The sequence below is a fragment of the Procambarus clarkii genome, chromosome 67, assembly GCF_040958095.1.
Source record: "Procambarus clarkii isolate CNS0578487 chromosome 67, FALCON_Pclarkii_2.0, whole genome shotgun sequence".
NCBI lineage: Eukaryota > Metazoa > Arthropoda > Malacostraca > Decapoda > Cambaridae > Procambarus > Procambarus clarkii.
The window spans coordinates 27403602-27411964 of record NC_091216.1 but is presented as its reverse complement, the minus strand read 5'-3'; positions in this window follow the sequence as shown (position 1 = coordinate 27411964).

Here is an 8363-nt window from a genome sequence, read left to right as displayed (position 1 = left end):
TCTCAGTCTCACTCTATTTCTCAACCCCCCTATGCTATTCAGACCCCTAACTTTCAGACCCATTATGCCCTTCCTACCCCCCTAGATGCCCAGACCCCATTTGCCTACCAGGCACTCCCAGGCACCCCCCTAGCACCCCCCCACTCGCCCCCACAGCCCCCACTTGCCCCCCAGACACCCCCCAGTTCCCCCCAGACCCCTGGTGAAAGGGGGAACTCTGACACCCGAGTTTCCAAGAAGAGTCTCAAGGTTTGGTACACCAATGCTGATGGGGTAGCCAATAAAGCAGAAGAGATAAAAGAAAGAGTTAGTGAGGCAGACCCAGACATAGTGGCAATAGTGGAAACTAAAATAAATGGCATGATCTCGGATGCAATCTTTCCAGAGGGGTACCAGGTGATAAGAAAAGAAAGGACACAGAGACAGGGAGGTGGAGTGGCACTACTAATAAAGCGGAAATGGAAGTTTGATGAGCTGGAAAATCCGGGTACCAATGAAAGCACAAGCTTCATACATGGAACCCTGACAGTGGATGGGAAGAAGATTGTAATCTTGATACTCTACAATCCCCCACCAAACAGTAGAAGGCCCAGGCAGGAGTACGAGGACAGCAACAAGACATGTATGGATGAACTGCAGAGGGCAGCAACTTTAGCGCATAGAATGAGAGCGAAGCTGCTGGTCATGGGGGACCTAAATCACGGAGAGATAGATTGGGAAACGAGGAATCCCCATGGCGGGGAGGAGACCTGGGGAGCGAAGCTGGTAGACGTTATTGACAGGAATTTCCTAACACAGCATGTGAAAGAAGATACTAGGGAAAGAGGAGGGGATACGCCCAGCCTATTAGATCTCATTATCACTCAGAATGTAGAAGACATCGAGCAGTTGGAACATGAAATACCACTAGGAGCTAGTGACCATTGAGTCCTAGTCTTTGACTACATGATGGAGCTTAAAATTGTGACCAAAGGACAAGAGGTCCGGGAAAGGAGACTTGATTACAGAAAAGGGGACTACAGAAGGATAAGGGACTACCTGGGAGAAGTGCAGTGGGAGGAAGAACTTAGAGGAAAAACAGTGCAAGGTATGATGACCCAAGTCATATTGAAATGCAAGGAGGCTGAAGATAGATTTATTCCAACAATAAAGAAAAAAAGCAGGAGGGAATATAATAACCCATGGTTTAATAGACAGTGTCAGGAAGCAAAGGTGAGAAGCAGGAGGGAGTGGAGGAAGTACAGAAGACAAAGGACAGAGGACAACAGGATTAGATGTAACAGAGCTAGGAATGATTACATTAACATAAGACGAGTGTCTGAAAGAAATTATGAGAACGATATTGCAGTCAAAGCGAAAAAGCAACCAAAATTACTACATAGCCATATAAGAAGGAAGATGTCGGTAAATGACCAAGTGACAAGACTGAGGAAAACAGAAGGGGCATATACAGAAAGCGACAAGGAAATCTGCGAGGTACTGAATGCAAAATTCCATGGAGTGTTCACTACCGAGCTTGAGCAGCTCCCATTGTTAGAAGAGATTACCCAAGATGAAAGACTATCAGATATAGAGGTGACAGCAGAGGATGTAATGAAACAGTTGACAACACTGGATGCAAATAAAGCTGTTGGACCAGACAAAGTATCACCGTGGATACTTAAAGAGGCAGCGCAGGCTCTCAGCGTGCCTTTGGCAATGATCTTCAATGAGTCACTTATGTCGGGAGAATTGCCCAGTTGCTGGAAGGAGGCAAATGTCGTACCGATTTTCAAAAAGGGGGATAGGGAGGAGGCACTTAACTACAGACCCGTATCACTGACAAGCATCCCCTGCAAAATACTCGAAAGAATAATTAGGCTAAGACTTGTTGAGCACCTGGAGAGCATTGGGTTTGTAAACAAGCACCAACATGGGTTCTGGACAGGGAAATCATGCCTAACAAACCTTTTAGAATTCTATGATAAAGTAACAAGGATAAGGCAGGACAGAGAAGGCTGGGCAGACTGCATATTTCTTGACTGCCAAAAGGCCTTTGATACGGTACCGCACATGAGACTGCTATACAAACTTGAGAGGCAGGCAGGAGTAAGCGGAAAGGCCCTAGTATGGGTGAAGAACTACCTAACAGGAAGGAGCCAGAGGGTAATGGTAAGGGGCGAGAAGTCGGACTGGCGAACAGTAACAAGTGGAGTACCTCAAGGATCGGTGCTGGGACCAATCCTCTTTCTAATTTACGTAAATGATATGTTTACAGGAGTGGAATCATACATGTCAATGTTTGCAGATGACGCAAAATTAATGAGAAGAGTTGTGACAGACGAGGATTGTAGGATCCTCCAAGAGGACTTACACAGGCTGCAGAGATGGTCAGAGAAATGGCTACTGGAGTTTAACACCAGTAAATGTAAAGTTATGGAAATGGGATCAGGTGACAGGAGACCAAAGGGACAGTACACAATGAAGGGGAACAGCCTACCTGTAACGATTCGAGAAAGAGACCTGGGAGTGGATGTGACACCCAATCTAACTCCTGAGGCACATATAAATAGGATAACGACAGCAGCGTACTCTACACTGGCGAAAATTAGAACTTCATTCAGAAACCTAAATGAGGAAGCTTTTAGGGCGCTTTACACTGCCTACGTGAGACCCGTCTTAGAGTATGCCGCGCCATCATGGAGCCCCCACCTGAAGAAACACATAAAGAAACTGGAGAAGGTTCAGAGGTTTGCGACGAGGCTTGTCCCAGAGCTACGAGGGATGGGATATGAAGAGCGGCTGAAGGAACTGAACCTTACGACACTAGAGAAAAGAAGGGAGAGAGGAGATATGATAGGGACATATAAAATACTCAGGGGAATTGACAAAGTGGAAATAGATCAAATGTTCACACGTAATAATAACAGAACGAGGGGACATGGGTGGAAACTGGAAACTCAGATGAGTCACAGAGATGTTAGGAAGTTTTCTTTTAGCGTGAGAGTAGTAGAAAAATGGAATGCACTTGGGGAACAGGTTGTGGAAGCAAATACTATTCATACTTTTAAAACTAGGTATGATAGGGAAATGGGACAGGAGTCATTGCTGTAAACAACCGATAGCTAGAAAGGCGGGATCCAAGAGTCAATGCTCGATCCTGCAAGCACATATAGGTGAGTACATATAGGTGAGTACACACACACACACACACACACATACACGCACACACACACACACACACACACACACACACACGCACACACACACACACACACACACACACACACACGCACACACACACACACACACACACACACACACACACACACACACACACACACACACACACACACACACGCACACACACACACACACACACACACACACACACACACACACACACACACACACACACACACACGCACACACACACACACACACACACACACACACACACACACACACACACACACACACACACACACACACACACACACACACACGCACAATGTATCAGCTGTCTGCAAATAATTTTTGTTAAAAGACACTTAATAAATTTAAAACCAAAAAGTGAAAAGATAAAAAGAGAGAGAGAGAGACAGAGAACTTTAGAGCACGAGAAACGACATATCACGAAAAAAAATATGAAACAAAGAACAACTCTCCCCCCCCCCACCTCTCCCCCCCCCCCACCCAGACAAACATCACTCTCACTCTTGAGCATCTAAGATAACTTATCTCCCAAGTCGCCAGATACTTCACATAAGAGGACCAACAGCATCTTTTGTCTCCTAACAAGTACTCTCTCTCTCTCTCCTTATCTCCGCGCACCCAGACGCTGAGATAACCAAGAACTTGCACGCTTCTCCGTTATCTTGTTATCTTGGGACGCTCAAACAACTGTGGGTACGCCAAGACACCTGCTGGGGCACTCCATTTGCCTGGGCTGTAGGCGTCTCTATCAACCGAACTGATTGGGCTTCCATACACAACATTTGGTGAAAATATTACTGGAAAGAACCCAATTTTTTTTTGTGAGTATTGTAAATGTATTGATATTTAATACAATATCTGTCAGAAGGTTTAAAAAGTATAAGGTATACGTATAAAAGTATAAGGTATACTTAGGTATAAGGTATATATACCTTATATCGCCGTATACTGATTGCCCAATAGCCTTATTTTCTTTTAAATGTGATTCTTAATATCGAAGTTTATTCAGTATAAGGCTCAAGTTTTCTCATTTTTAACCTTAAGTAATATAGAGTTAATTTTAAATTAATAAATTTATAATTAAACTCTAAATTAACATAGAGTTAATTTCTTAAATTGTGCCCTATAGCCTTAAATAAGGCTATAGGGCACAATATTTTATTTACTTATTTATTTCCTTATTTTCTTTACTCCCTTATTTTCTTTACTCCCTTATTTTCTTTACTCCCTTATTTTCTTGTAAGTTGTATGACTTAAGCAATAGGGGGGGGGTTAAGGGCGAGTATAATAGTATACTAAGTATACATACAATACGTATATTTCTTCCAAAGGGTGAATATTTTGTATAACTGTCGACCACGGTGTATTTCTGTAGGTATACATGGCTTACCTATGTGTGTGTATACTTAACTGCAGGCTGGTGTGTATGAATGAACGTGACGTGACTATGTATTTGGGAGTTGATGTAGTGTGTATGAGTATGTTACTTCATGACATGTGTGTGAGAGAGTGAGAGAGAGAGAGAGAGAGAGAGAGAGAGAGAGAGAGAGAGAGAGAGAGAGAGAGAGAGAGAGAGAGAGAGAGAGAGAGAGAGAGAGAGAGAGAGAGAGAAAGAAAGAGAGAGAGAGAGAGAGAGAGAGAGAGAGAGAGAGAGAGAGAGAGAGAGAGAGAGAGAGAGAGAGAGAGAGAGAGAGAGAGTGAGAGAGAGAGAGAGAGAGAGAGAGAGAGAGAGAGAGAGAGAGAGAGAGAGAGAGAGAGAGAGAGAGAGAGAGAGAGAGAGAGAGAGAGAGTGAGAGAGAGAGAGAGAGAGAGAGAGAGAGAGAGAGAGAGAGAGAGAGAGAGAGAGAGAGAGAGAGAGAGAGAGAGAGAGAGAGAGAGAGAGAAAGAGAGAGAGAAAGAGAAAGAGAAAGAGAAAGAGAAAGAGAAAGAGAGAGAGAGAGAGAGAGAGAGAGAGAGAGAGAGAGAGAGAGAAAGAGAGAGAGAGAGAGAGAGAGAGAGAGAGAGAGAGAGAGAGAGAGAGAGAGAGAGAGAAAGAGAGAGAGAGAGAGAGAGAGAGAGAGAGAGAGAGAGAAAGAGAGAGAGAAAGAGAGAGAGAGAGAGAGAGAGAGAGAGAGAGAGAGAGAGAGAGAGAGAGAGAGAGAGAGAGAGAGAGAGAGAGAGAGAGAGAGAGAGAGAGAGAGAGAGAGAGAGAAAGAGAGAGAAAGAGAGAAAGAAAGAGAAAGAGAAAGAGAAAGAGAAAGAGAGAGAAAGAGAGAAAGAGAGAAAGAGAAAGAGAAAGAGAAAGAGAAAGAGAAAGAGAGAGAGAGAGAGAGAGAGAGAGAGAGAGAGAGAGAGAGAGAGAGAGAGAGAGAGAGAGAGAGAGAGAGAGAGAGAGAGAACCCACACTTACAGATTTAAAAACTTTACAAAAAGTGACTAAAAAGAAAATAATAAAGAACTGAAAAAATATATTTATAAACGGATAAAGAGATAACATACAAATAATGATAACATATAAACGCAAGCACAACTCACCTAGTTGTGCTTGCGGGGGGTTGAGCTTCGGCTCTTGGGTCCCGCCTCTCAACTGTCAATCCACCGTGTGAGAGTGTGTGTATAGGACGAGAGGAGCGTAGAGGAGATAGATAGGTGTATAGGAGGAGAAAGAGAGGAGTGAATGAGATATTGCAAATATGCCATTGGATTAGTGTAGTGGGTGTTCCCGGCTCAGTGCCCCGTGAAGCGAAGAAAACGGAGTAGCGGATATGAGCGGTTACGGAGCCCTAAGGGTAAAGGATACTTATGGAAACCTCGTTCTCCACATGGCGTCTTAAAAGATTAAATTTCCTTCATCTGAGGCTATGTGGGGGCAAGATGATGGTACGGGGGAATGGGGGGACGGGGGAAGGAAGGGAAGGAAGGGGGGGGGGAGGAAAGCAAATGGAAGAGGAGGAGAGGTAATTTGATAAATTATATAACCGAGCAAACGACACGAAATATCAAGAGGAAGCAGAAATGCCAATTATAGTCTGCGGAGCGGAACAAGCTGCCTCTCACGCCCCTGTCTATACTTGTACCCGCTATATATATCCGCTTATATCCGCTTCATCCGTCCGTATATCCGTTATAGAAGCTCGTGCTTGCAATCGCCATATATCCCCCATTCAAGTGCCTGAACACCCTATAGCCAACGTCTCATCCTTTTCCCTACAATGTTTATATCTGCCCTGTCCTGCCTGTATCTGTCTGTGTCCTGTACTGTCCTGCCTGTATCTGTCTGTGTCCTGTACTGTCCTGCCTGTATCTGTCTGTGTCCTGTACTGTCCTGCCTGTATCTGTCTCTGTCCTGTCTGTGTCTGTGTCCTGTACTGTCCTGCCTGTATCTGTCTCTGTCCTGTCTGTGTCTGTGTCCTGTACTGTCCTGCCTGTGTCTGTGTCCTGTATTGTCCTGCCTGTGTCTGTCTGTGTCCTGTCTATGTTGTGTCCTGTATTGTCCTGTCACTTAGCAGTAAATAAGTACCTAGAAGTTATAGACAGCTGCTACGGGCGGCTTCCTGGTGATGTGTCTGAGTGTGTATGCGTGTTAGAGAAAAATAAATGTAGTAGATATAATAGAAGAAAAATAGATTGGTTAGAAAGGTGGGGACCCAGAGCTAACGCCTCGATCCGGCAGGCACAACTATTAAACACACATATACGGAACGCGATGAACAAACATCTACTTATTCACGTCATCAATCAATGGATGAATAGGTCAATAACCGTTGCATCGTTATCTTCCACAATAACGCACCTGTAATAATTAGCTTTTTACCTAAACGGGCGAATATTGTGATTCTTATTAATACCCCAGCATAGCACTATTCTTGAAATATAATTGAATCTGTTACAGGTAACCCCATCCCCAGTCACCCCTGAAAAAACACAGAAAATCCCAAATCCCACCTGAAACACCACAAAAAATCCCAAATCCCACCTGGAAACACCACAAAAAATCCCAAATCCCACCTGAAAAACCACAGAAAATCCCAAATCCCACCTGAAAAACCACAGAAAATCCCAAATCCCACCTGAAAAAACACAGAAAATCCCAAATCCCACCTGAAAAAACACAGAAAATCCCAAATCCCACCTGAAACACCACAAAAAATCCCAAATCCCACCTGAAAAACACAGAAAATCCCAAATCCCACTTGAAAAAACACAGAAAATCCCAAATCCCACCTGAAAAACACAGAAAATCCCACATCCCACTTGAAAAAACACAGAAAATCCCAAATCCCACCCGAAAAACACAGAAAATCCCAAATCCCACCTGAAACACCACAGAAAATCCCAAATCCCACCTGAAAAAACACAGAAAATCCCAAATCCCACCTGAAAAAACACAGAAAATCCCAAATCCCACCTGAAAAAACACAGAAAATCCCAAATCCCACCTGAAACACCACAAAAAATCCCAAATCCCACCTGAAAAACACAGAAAATCCCAAATCCCACTTGAAAAAACACAGAAAATCCCAAATCCCACCTGAAAAACACAGAAAATCCCACATCCCACTTGAAAAAACACAGAAAATCCCAAATCCCACCCGAAAAACACAGAAAATCCCAAATCCCACCTGAAACACCACAAAAAATCCCAAATCCCACCCGAAAAACACAGAAAATCCCAAATCCCACCTGAAACACCACAAAAAATCCCAAATCCCACCTGAAAAACACAGAAAATCCCAAATCCCACTTGAAAAACACAGAAAATCCCAAATCCCACCCGAAAAACACAGAAAATCCCAAATCCCACCTGAAACACCACAAAAAATCCCAAATCCCACCTGGAAACACCACAAAAAATCCCAAATCCCACCTGAAAAACCACAGAAAACCCCAAATCCCACCTGAAAAACACAGAAAATCCCAAATCCCACCTGAAACACCACAAAAAATCCCAAATCCCACCTGAAAAACCACAGAAAACCCCAAATCCCACTTGAAAAACCACAGAAAACCCCAAATCCCACTTGAAAAACCATAGAAAACCCCAAATCCCACCTACAGACAAAAACCCCAAATCCCACCTACAGACAATCTCCCTCTATCTCGTAGCCAAGCCATTTTCAGACGTGTTCCCTGGGGTCCTCTGAAGAAGAAAACCATACATAGTTCCCCAGATGTAAACACAGATCAGC